Here is a 12,724-nt window from a genome sequence, read left to right on the forward strand (position 1 = left end):
TGGTGTTGAGGTGCAGTTGCTAATGCTCCCAAACCTTTAAGGGGCTTAGTTGGGTCTCATGCCAGTGGGGGAGGGCTCAGTATGCAGTCACTGAGGTTTCAGAAGCTGTGCAGGGATCAGCTTGGTTCCTATGCATGATTCACAAAGCTGTCCAGGGTTAAGCCCCACTTTTGCGAGGGGGTGTGTGGGCAAGTCACGGTCACTTAGGTTCTTGAAGCTATCCAGTGTTCAGCCCAGCCTCCACAGGGGTGCTGTGTTGGGTCACCAAAGCTCCAGAAGCCAGCCCATTTCCCTTGCTGGTGGGTGACGGTTAAGGGCACAGTCACCAAGGCTTCTGAAGCTGTCTGGTGTTCAGCTTGGCTTCCATGATATCTGTAGGGTTTTATACTATCCATTTTCAATTATCTATCTTGAAAGGTATCTTCTACAGATAAGGGGAGACTACTATATTTACAAATTACCAATTTAGTAAAACATCATTTTAAAACAAGGAATGTAGGACCAGAGAAATTCAGGCACATGTCTCAGTGGTCATTGCTCATTTCTGACAGAGTCAAGATTTGAATTGGCCCAGTGTACTTTCCCCCCAAATCCCTCCCAATCATCCTGGCCAAATGTCAATATAGTGTTTTTAAAACCTGAAGCAGGTAGGCATTTTCCCTAGGATCAGTGACCCAAATCAGTCTGAACTACTTGCTTTATCATTTCTGATGAACCAAAACACATTCTGAACAAATAGTACATCTAAGTGGATATGTAGTTTCTCAGTTGGGAACCTCTCTTTTCATTTTCACCATTCCTGTAATTACAAGATCCTCTCCCTACCTAATTCCTCACCTCAGTGGTTTTGTGAGCTTTCAAGGCATAGAAAATGTGCCTACAAACAAATCACCAATTTTATTACTATTCTGATATTCTTCATCAAGACTGCTGGGCTCACGCTCTTCTCAAAAATGAATTCATGGACACTGATGATGCACTATTACTACTGGGTACTGCTATTCTTCCTTGACGATCTGGTGTGGAGTGGATAGAAAATCTCTTTTTTCCATCATCTTCTGAATGGCAGCTATTTGTCCTCTAATCCCTGCTTCTATGCAAGTGATCTGGAACCCTTTATAAGGCACTGACATTTATCCAATAGTGGATGCTCAATAGGGACATAAATTTTAAAAATTGATTCAATGTGATATTCAAAATAACTATAATCCACTGATCACTGTAAACAGATAACCAGATCAAGCTTGCTGTACCAGATTTTTTGTTTTGTTTTATTCTGTCTCAGAAGGTCCCTTGATTGCATAAACAAAAAGGGATTACTGGCAGATCCGTATTGGGCCCACAAACATGCCTAGACAGTCTCAATTCTCTGTAGTGACTCAGTATAAACTCAAATTTATAGTGCCACTATTTTGTAAAATGTGATTTCCACAATTAAGGTCCCTTTCTAGGCCATCAGGCTAGTATTAAATAGCTATTATTTTTTCCTAGCCACTTCCCAGCAGTGCCAAGTGTGCCAGCTATTCTTTTTGAAGATTTTGTTTTGTTTTCTTTTTTTCCGGTACTGGGAATCAAACGCACAACCTCACGCTTGCGAGGCGGGCACTGTGCCACTGAGCTAAATCCCCAGCCCCCTTTTTGAAGATTTTTGTAGGTATATGTTTGCAGTAGATAATTACATTCATTATAGGGAATTGGTACATGTACATAACACATCTCAATTATTTTTCTGTCCTCCTCCACCCTCATTTAATTTTTTCCCTTTTTCCAACCTCAAATTTGTTTATTAATTTTAGAAGTCCTTATCAAGTTACTTATCATAAACACAGATTAACAGCCAGACCAACAGGCCAAAAACATAAAATATATAAGACAATTATACTAAATCAAGGTACACTTTTAGACACATTAGCCATGGTGGATTAGAATAACTTTTTATTCTCTGCCTTCCCATATTGTCTGTCTTTTATTTTGTACTTTATTTATATATTTGGTTCTTCGTATAAGAAAACATACAATATTTCAGCTTGTTCTGTGTATGTGATTTTCTTCCCTTAACATGATGGTCTGAAGGTGTATCCATTTTCTTATAAATGTCTTAACTTTATTTTTTATGGCACAGTAGTACTCCACTGTGTATAAATACCACATTGTCATTATATATTCATCTGTTGATGAACATATAGGCTTTTTCTAAGATTTAACTAATATGAACTATGCTGCTATAAACATGAGTATGCATATATCACTAAAATATGTCTTTAACTCTTCCAGAAAAATAACCTAGAAGGGGAATATGTGGGTCAAATGGAATTTCTACCTGTAAATTTTTAAGGAATCTCTATACTGATTTCCATATATTTGTACAATTTTACACTCCCACCAAAAATCAAGAAGGGTCCTTTTTTCCTTGTAGTGTCTCTGAAATTTTTTATTCTTTGATTTCTTGAGATGGCCAGTTTTTCTAGAGTGAAATGGAATCTCAGTGTTGTTTTAATTTGCATTTCCTAAATGGCCAGATATGTAGAACCTTTTTTTAATGGATTTATTGGCCATTTGTACTTCTTCATCTGAGAGGTGTCTGTGTATTAAGGTGTATCCATTTTGGATTGGGTCTTTAAATGTGGGGGCATATTTTTTTCTATATCTAGTCTAGATATTAGTCCTTTGTCTGAGGAGTAGCTGGCAAAAATTTTTCTCATTCTATAGATTGTCTCTTCACTCTGTTGTTGTTTTCCTTTGCTGTGCACAAGCTTTTTAAATTTGATTTTGTCCTATTTATTGATTCTTGATATTATTTTTAGTGAAACTGAGATTCTATTCAGAATGTCTTTGCCTGTGCCTATCTCTTGAAGTGCTTTACCTATTTTGTCTTCCAACAAGTTAATCTATGTTTTAATATTTAGATATTTAATCCATTTTGATTTTAGGTTAGTGCATGCTGAGAGATATGGGTGTAGATTTAGTCTTCTGCATGTGCATAGCCAGTTTTATCAGCAGCATGTATTAAAAAAAATTTCTTACAAGATAAGGGTTTGGTCCTTTGTTAAAAATAGGTAGCTAAGTGTGCCTGGAATTGTTTCTACATCCTTCATTCTATTCCTTTGACCCATAAATCTGTTTTTCTCACAGTGCCATACTGTTCTTTTCACTATAGCTTTGTAGTATAACTTGAATTCTAGGAGTGTGATATCCCCTACCTCCTCTTGTTGCCCAGAATTGCTTTTGCTGTTCTAGGTGTCTTCTAGTTACATATAAATTTAAAATTGCTTTCCCTAGTTCTGTGAGGAGTGCTATTGTTAAGTGTTATTGGAAGTACAGCCATTTTGACTATATTGATTCTGGTTATCCAGAAGCAGGAGACACATTTCCATTTTATGATATTTTCTTTTATCTTCTTTTGTCAGAGTACTGTAGTTTTCATTATAGAGGTCTTTCATGTCATTTGTTAGGTTAATTTGTAAACATTTCATTTTTCTTGATTCTATTGTGAAAGGTATTTTCCTAATTTCTGTCTCAGTGAGTTTGTTATTAGTGTACATCTATGCTGTTGATTTTTGAGTGTTGACTTTGTATCCTGCTATGCTACTGAATTTTTTTTATTAACTCTAGGAGTCTTTTAGTAGATTTTTTTGGGGGTTTTCTATATACATTATCATGTCATCTTCAAGTAATGGTAATTTAACTTCTTCCTTTTCTATTATATTTCTTTATTTCTTTCTCTTGTGTAATTGCTCTGACCGATATTTTGAGAGCTATATTGAACAGGCACGATGATAGCAGATAGAGGGACAGTTTTAAACTTCTATTTAGTATGATGTTGGTTGTTGGTTTGTTAGAGATGGATTTTATCATATTGAGATAAAGACCTCCTATTTCTATTTTATGAGGATTTTTATCCTGAATGCAAGTTGGATTTTACTGAATACTTTTTCTGCATCTATTGAGATGATTATGTGATTTTTTTTCCCTGATTCAGTGTATGTGATGCATTAAATTTATTCATCTGCATATGTTGAACCATCCTTGCATCAGTGGAATCAATCCTATATGATTATGATATATGATCATTTTGATGATTCGCTGCATTCTGTTTTCCAGTATCTCACTGAGTATTTTTGCATCTATGTTCATTAAAAAGATTGGCCTGTTGTTCTCTTTTTGGGCGGGTCCTTTTAAGGTTTTGGAATCAGGATGATGCTTGCTTCCATGAATGAGTTTTGCAGTGTTCCTTCCCTTCTCAGTTTTTTGAAAAGTTAAAGAAATATTGGTATTATATCTCTAAAGTTCTTATAGAGTTTTGCAATGAATCAGTAGAGACCTGGGCTTTTCTTATTTGGTAGTTGTGTTATTTTAACATCTTCAATTTCATTGAGTAATACTGGATCACTAAAGAGTTTTATATCCTTTTCACTAAGCTTTGGTATTTTATATGTATCTAGGAATTTATTTACTTCCTATGAATTTTCCATTTTAGGAAAACATGTTCTCAAAGTAGTTACTGATAATCTGGATTTCAGCAGAATCCATTGTGATTTCACTTTTTTCATTTCTAATTGCATTGATTTTTGTCTTTTATTTCCTTATTTTAGTAAGATTAGCTAAGGGCTTGTCTATTTTGTTTATTCTTTCAAAGAACTAACTCTTTAATTCACTTATTTGATTTTTTTTTGTCTCAATTTCATTAGTTTTTGTTCTGATCTTTATCATTTCCTTCCTCAATACTAGCTTTAGATTTGGATTGTTATTGTTTTTCTAGGGCCTTAAGGTGCATCATTAGGTTACTTATTTGACCTTTCTTTGTTCTTTTTTACTTTTTGAGACAAGGTCTTGCTCTGCAATTCAAGCTGGTCTTAAACTTGCTATATAGCCTGGGCTTGCCTTGAACTCTCAGCGATCCTCCTGCTTCATTGTCTTCAGGGCTGTGATTACAGGCGTGCAGCACCACGTTCTGTGCTTTGTTTGCCCTGCACTTTGTTTTTTTCATGTGGGCATTTACTAGTATAAATTTTCCTCCTAGGACTGCTTTCATTGTGTCTCATAGGTTTCTGGATGCTGTACTGGTATTATTGTTTGTGGAAACTGTTGAATTTCTTCTTTAATTTTGTCTGTGAGTTACACATGGATTATTCCAGATGATATTGTTTAATTTTTTATGTTTGCGTAGTTTCTGTGTTTTTCTGAGGATTTGTTTCTAGTTTCATAGCACTGTGATCTGATAATATGCATGAAATAATTTCAATTCTTTTGCAGTTACTTAAGCATGCTTTATGGGCTAGAATGTAGTCACTTGAAACTCCCTTACTTATGTGCATGTTTATTTTTTCCATATATTTTGGATGTCTTTTAATTTTATTTCTGAGGTTTTTTTTTATACCTTTTGTGTTGTCTTGTGATGTTTCCCTTTTCCAATTACTTGTAGTCTTCTTTGCATCATCTCACAGCTGTTGGTTCCATTTGTTAATGTTCTCTTGTTTCTTTTAATTTGTCTTGGTGTAGATGACATTTGAAAGAATCATTGTCTTCTACTTTTGAAATGCTATCCTTACATTGGTCACTTCTGCTCTCCATAATTTCAATATAATTTTTAATCTTGTGGATTCTTGATTGAAACTTTTTCATGGACTCTGATTCTTTGCTAAACTGATCATTTATGTTTTGTATTTATTTGATTAGATTACCCACCCTTAATTAATGTCTTCTGAAATCTTGGGGATCATTTTGGTTATTACTTTCATTACCTGTTTAGGTATATCTTCTGTGATCCTGCTGAATATGTCTTTGATCTATTTTCTAAACTCCTCTGTTATCCTTCTGAGTATTTTAGGTATGTGGCTGATGCTACACTTGGGTATCCCTTTGATTAGTTTTAGGGAATTTGGGAGGTTTTGGTGTTATTTTGTGGCTTTGTTTTCTCATGTTTCCATTGTTTTCTTTGTTTTTTAGTGCAACTTGTGGATGCTTATAATATAAAGACTTTGTTTCTAGTGTAGAGATCTGTTTAGTCACTTTTCAGTGGTGTACTTTGGGCATGGCTAACAATAGTTCTTTGACTCACCCCCAAGATCTGACCCCCTTGGTTAATTGAGAGGGGAGGATACAGTGTAATTGGCCCAGGACCAAGTTCTCTATAGTATTATTAATGTCACAAAGGTAGTTTGTGACACACAAACTACCAAAGGTAATAACACCAAAGGTAATTGGTGGCTTATGGAGAAAGAGCAACAATTTTTCAACTCTTGTAGTATCAAGCAAATCAGCTACCATACTGTTATCCAAGACAAACTGGATATTAACATACAATGAGATCCAATCATGTACCACACCTAAGCGTAGAGAAGAAATCCACAATTGTGGTGTACACATTACAATAAACCATGTATTGGCTTACAGCTACTATGTACTAAGTATGACAGCTATATTTCTGGTAATGGTAGAATAAAAATTCAACACTAATTTTATATAGTTGGCTTATTATCAACTATGTAAACTTATTTTATATAACTGACTAATAAAGCTTTATGATTATACTATTAAAAGTACAGGATTTAGGAATGGGGAAATGCAAGAGAACAAATTTGGAACCTTAAACTATATGATATAGGAAGGAGAGAGCAGTGGTCGAAAGGATACTGTTGAGAGTAGAAGGATGTTTATAGAATTAGGTAATGATAAGAGAAAATATGATGAGAATTGATAAGAAAATATGATAAGAAATTTTCTTAACAAAAGAGAAAATGAGGGAGAAAGAGAAATTATATGAAGAGTAAAAGAAAAGAGAAGATATTAAAAGAGAGAAAAGGAAAAATAAAGAAAGGAAAAAAGAATTAAGAGAAAGAGATAAGCAAGGAAGATGGTCAAAGCAAAATTCCCCAAACCTCAATAAATTGCAAAGAAGAAAAGAAGAGAGGAAAGGATAAAAAAGAGAGATCTCACCCCCCCCAATAAAACTCCAGTATGCACAAACTTACAAAAAACAATTCAAAAACAAAAAAAAAAAGAATAGAAAAATTTCTCTGTGACTTTTAACGTGTAGTTTTCTTCCAGGATCTATAATTTCGGAGCACTGTCCACATCAAGATGTGCTGCTGCTCATGCTGGTAAAGACAGAAGGCAGTTAGACCCCAGATCTGTGCTGGACACAGGCACCAGCAGGCCACAAGATTAGAGCTCCTATGCCAAGACTTTCAAATACAGAGCATCTTCAGGTGAGTCTGGCCTCTGCTCACGGGTGCAGGGCCTGTGTCCTTTAGCTCAAATCTCTCAGGTCTCCTTCCATCGTGACCATGTCTCCCTACCGTGACTGTCTCCAATGGCTGTCTCTCATCCAGTCTCTTTGGTAACGTAACACTGGGAGCCCTCAAGTGAAGCTGTCGCATGGCTGCTGAGTCCTGGGCTCAAATAGTCAACCTTTTTCCAGAATGGCATCCAACCAAGCACTGTCTCCAGGGATAGGGTGGGTGGTTGGACTACAGTCATTCACCAGCTGTTGCCTGTTAAAAGACTCAAGTGGAGCAGAATCCCAGACTCTCCCTGCAGCTCATACCACCCACCAGTCCATTCCACCAATATTTCTCCCCGTCTGGAATTCTTAGCTTTCACTTTGTCTCTGTAGATTAAGTATTTCTTTCCCATGAACCACAAGCTGGGAGCCAGAGAGAAAATGTAAATTGTCCCTTCCCTTCTCCACATTGTGTTGTGTCTCTTGAATTTCCCTATAAGTGTAAATTTCCTGTCAGGTTTTTCCTGGTTATGGGAATTTACATCTCTCTTTTTCCTCCCCAAGTTGTTATTTTCCAGTGTTTGAATTTTGAGTCTCAGAAAGGCTGAGTTGTTGTTGCTTGCTACTTTGCCAGTTTCTTTAAACTCCAGCTATTCTTATAACACTGTTTCCTGACTCACTTATTCTGAGTTCCCCTGCCCCACACTACCTGGCCAGCATTCACTGAACTGAAAGTGGAATGAGAGCAGGGGAAGATTTGGCGGTAGGAAAATTTGCAAGGACAGTAGCCGGTCTTAACTATGGGGGGTATGTTCTGAGATTTCCAGTAGATGCCTGAAACTACGGATGGTATTGGCATATGTGTGTGTGTATATGTGTGTGTGTGTGTGTGTGTGTGTGTGTGTGTGTAATGCCTTCTTCTTAACTAAGCACTTACTGCTTGTTGTGGCTGCAAATTTTGCAGTTTGAGGTGCAGTAACGAAAGTAGCACTAGTTTCTTTTCCCTTACCCATGTTTTCATGGACAGAAGATCCATTTTCACTACATATTTTAGTAACATCAGCATATATTCTTATTTAATAAATCAAGAATTGTCATCTTTTCTCGTTATACATTTTTTGTATATCCAAATGACTAACATCGTTAGTATTGCACTTCAGAGCCATTAGTGATTAAAAGAAGAGTTATTTGAACACAAGCACTGTAATGCCTTAACATCCAATAGTTCATCTGATAACTGAGAAGTATCTAAGTGATGAACAGAATGGTAGCCTATGCAAAGTGTTGGACGAAGTGATGAGTTACATTGTGGATGGGAAGGAGTGGGATAGTTCTTGATTCCATCGCACTACTCAGAGTGCATGCAATTTAAAACTTATGAACTGTTTGTTTTTTGACTTTCCATTTAATATTTTGGACAGTGTTTGGATGTGTGTAACCAAAACCATGGAAAGAAAAAGGGCAGATTACAGAGAACTACTACATAGAAAAAGAAAGGAAGAAAGCAAGCAGGGAAGTAAAGGAACAGATCTTCCAAAATGAAAGAGAAATAGAAAGTTAGATTTATAGTACTGAAGTGAAGAGATTGGGTTAGGGAAACAACATAGTGGAAGTAGAAGGGAGATTGAAAAGAAAATATTATTTACAAACAATAAAGAGTCATAGTTAGGGCTTTACCAATCTGACCCTTAGCTACATGAGACAACATGTATTAGATCATTTGTACCTTTTTCATTTTTTCTTTTATTTTTTTTTGGGGGGGGTTACCGGGAATTGAACTCAGGACCTTGCACTTGCCAGGCAGGCGCTTATGCCAATGAGCTATATCCCCAGCCATTTGCAGTTTTTCTTCTGTAAAGCATAGTAAAGTTTTTCTCCATTTCCAGGTAATAAAGAAGTTTACCCATTTTTCTTCCTTTAGTATATTCAAGACTTCAAAATGTTACTTTCAAAAATTTTTTATTAGGATATGTTTGCAGTATCAAAGTTTTATCTTTAAATCATGGATCCATTTGGAGTTGATTTGGGTGCATCCTTTAAAGTGCCAAGCCAGCTTCAGCATTTCCAAAGGGCTACAGTCCTAGTCACTTTCTTGTTGCTGAGGCACAATACTGGAAACCCACAAATGAAAGGAGGAAATGTTTAGTTTGGCTCACAGTAGAGGTTTCATTCCGTAGTCAGCGTGCTCCAAGGCAGCACAGCATGGCAGAGAGGCATAGCAGAGGAAAATGTACTTAAGTCATGACAGTTGTGAAGCAGGAGAGGCATGTCAAGGGAGGAGCAGCTGAGGGAGATAGACCCTTCCAGGCTATGCCTCCAATGATCTGCCTCCTTCTATCACACTGCAACATCACATTTAGCTGTGAACCTGTCAGTGAACGAGCCCACTGATGAGTATTTTTGCCCCAATGAGTCAATCACCTCCCCAAAGCCCCACCCATGGGCATATAAGGTTTTGGGTAAACATCTAGATACATACCACAACAGCTACCCAGTTGTCCCTATGCTACTTTTTAAAAAAGCCCAGCTTAGATTGAGTGCTTGCCTAGTATGCACAAGTCCCTAGATTCAAGCCCTAGTACTGCCAAAAAAATTTTGAAGCAAGTATGAGATGTTCCTTCTATCACATGCTAAACTTCTGCGTGTATTTCTATATTTCTGATCTAGTCAATTAAATCTGCATTTCCTGTTGAGAACAAGTTACATATTTTAAAATTATTGTGCCATTATAAATATGTTTCAATATATAGGAATATTTGTCATTCTTCACTGCTTTTAGTATTTTTCAGGATTTGTCTAGTTATTCTTGTCTATTTACTAGTTTAAATTTGCAATTAATCTGCCTAGTTCTTTTTTTTTTTTTTTCCCCTTTGGTACCAGGAAACGAAATTAGGACATTGTGCCTGCCAGGCAGCACTTGTACTGCTGAGCTATATCCTCGGCCGTAGCCTGCCTAGTTCTAGACAGAAAATGTTGGCATATTTCCGATCTCATTTAATTTGTAAAAGGTAATTTGAACTTTTAATGATATTTTTTCATACTGATGTCTGCTAATTTCTTTTACCATTATTCTATTTTTGGATATTTAAGTTGTAGGAATTTATTGTTTTTTTCAGGTCTTTATTTCCTCTCCTTCTTTCGTCTAATTGCTTCTTTCTCAGCTAACCACATGATTTGGCTAGGAGCTGTGAAACACAGAACTTACCATATCGTGGTAGTTGGTTCAGTGGCGGACTTACGCCAGGCCTGTCGGATTCTTCTCCTGGGCATCTGAATTGTGAACTTCAGAGAGTGCAGAGGTGTGACCTTTATTTGTTACTTCCTTCCCTCCTTCCCTCCCTTTGCTGAGATGTGGGACTCTCATTGAGCATTCTCTAACATGTGATCGTGGATTTTTTTTCTTCTATTTTCTTGCTTCTCTTTTTTTGGAGGAGGAATGCTACGGATGGAACCTATGGACTTGTGCATGATAAGCAGGTGCTCTGCCAGTGAACTACATCCTCAGTCTGTAGTCAGGACCTTTTTTATCTGCCCCTCCCTTTGTTCCTTCTGCATGTCAGCCAGACTGCTATATTACTACACCTTTGCTTTGTTAGCTTTTGATTCCTCTAAAAACTCCTACATCCTCCCAGGTTCTGATTCCTATAACACTACTATCATAAGAGGTATGTTCAGAGCCTTCACAGATCCTTTTCATTGCTAACCTGAAGTGTTTGTTCAGACTGTTTTCTAAGCTGCACTTTGGTGAAGGAATGCATGCATCCTAGAGCCAACTCTTCAATCATCACTAAGGTCTTTGCTTTCACAAATACATCAGATGTCTTTACAAATTGCTATATGCTGTACTGGATTTCAAAAAATGAAGGTGAATCAGTGAAAACACATTTGACTCGCTACCATACTTCCACACACTGACCTAATGATGCATTCTTTAGCTAAATTAGTTTTGCAATAACTGCTCTTCAAATGTCTGTCTTAAGAAAATTATCCAGTATTCGATTTTCATAAAGCTTTGACTTTAGGCTTAAATGTCAGGAGATTTGCTTTATTGTATTTGTATGTGTGTCTAGTATTAACTCAAAATTTTCTGGATTTTGAGGGAAGAATACACACTTGATTCATCCCCCATGTCACTTCCATGTGTACTAATTTATTTAATAGCCAAATGAATTTCTTATAAAGACTAATTTTTCCTCAGTGAAGTACTCAATAAGTTTGTTGAATAAAGAAATAAATGTATGAATATATGAATTAATTTAGAATGAATAGTGTAGAATTGATCAACGTACTAAATATTTTCAAAGTAGAAATTTTCTGAATACCAGAGAATTAAAGGAATCTGATTTATCTGTACAACAAACAATCCATTTATGTCTCTTTTGAGCAGGCTTTCTCCAGCTCAGCAGTGATGACTTTGGGCCAGATAACTCTTTGATGTGGGGGCCGTCCTATGCATTGGAAGATGTTTAGCAGCAGTCCTGGTATAGACTCACTAGTTTGCAGTAGAACTTGTCCTCAGTTATGACAACCAAAACTGTTTCTAGACATTTGCAAATTTCATGGGGATGGGGAGCAAAACAGCCCCTGCTGAGAACCACTGCTCTTAAGATCCTTTAGTTCCCTATTTCTTCTCTTCTCTCCAGCTACATGTTTAATAATGTGTAAATCATTTTTAAACGTCTTTGTATTCCTCCAGCGGCGGAGTGGACACTGCCTGATCTCTCAATTGTGTAATGTGCGTTTGCCATTTCTGCCTTTGCTTGAGGAGCTGCAGGACCTTCTATTTACAATAGACATCACTTATCTGTCATCAGCATTTTCAGGATGAATCAAGCTGTCAGGGTTTGTTATGTTGAAGCTTCTGTTTCCAACTTCAGTAAGAAAGAACAATAAAAAATGCTTTCTGACTTTCCTAATAAGAAGTTCTGTTCAACACATTAATTCAATCAAATAGATACTGAGGCATTTCATTAATAAACAATAAACTTAGCTCTCATTTTTGAGCTAACTTCTTCAACTAGAGAAGCCAACTCTTCCACTCCAGAAGTTCAGTTTGCTTCTTAAATGATGGGGCCATCCTTGCTGAACGCATCTCATGAAAGAAGCAAGTTGTTTGACTAAAATAATGGGTAGACAGTTACCTATTGTATTAGATCTCTCTTACTATGTACCAAATTACTGTACCACTCAAACTTAGCAGCTTTAAATAATAAGCATATACTAATCTCAGTTTCTTAGGGGAAGGAATTTGGGAGCAGTTTCTCCAATAGGTTGTGGTTTAGGGTCTCTCATGAAGTTGTAGTTGGGATGTCAGCTGAAGCTATAATTAGAGGATTTGACTGAATCTGAACTGGGGAAGCTGACTCACGCTCTAGGTTTCAGAAAACACACATGAAACCAAAACTCAAAATGCCCAGTTACATTTGAATTTCAGATCATTAATAAATTTGTAGTATACCTACATCCAAAGCAATATTTGCGAAATACTTGTACTAAAGTGTT

The sequence above is a fragment of the Chinchilla lanigera genome, unplaced genomic scaffold (assembly GCF_000276665.1).
Source record: "Chinchilla lanigera isolate Chin_1 unplaced genomic scaffold, ChiLan1.0 scaffold00118, whole genome shotgun sequence".
Taxonomy (NCBI): domain Eukaryota; kingdom Metazoa; phylum Chordata; class Mammalia; order Rodentia; family Chinchillidae; genus Chinchilla; species Chinchilla lanigera.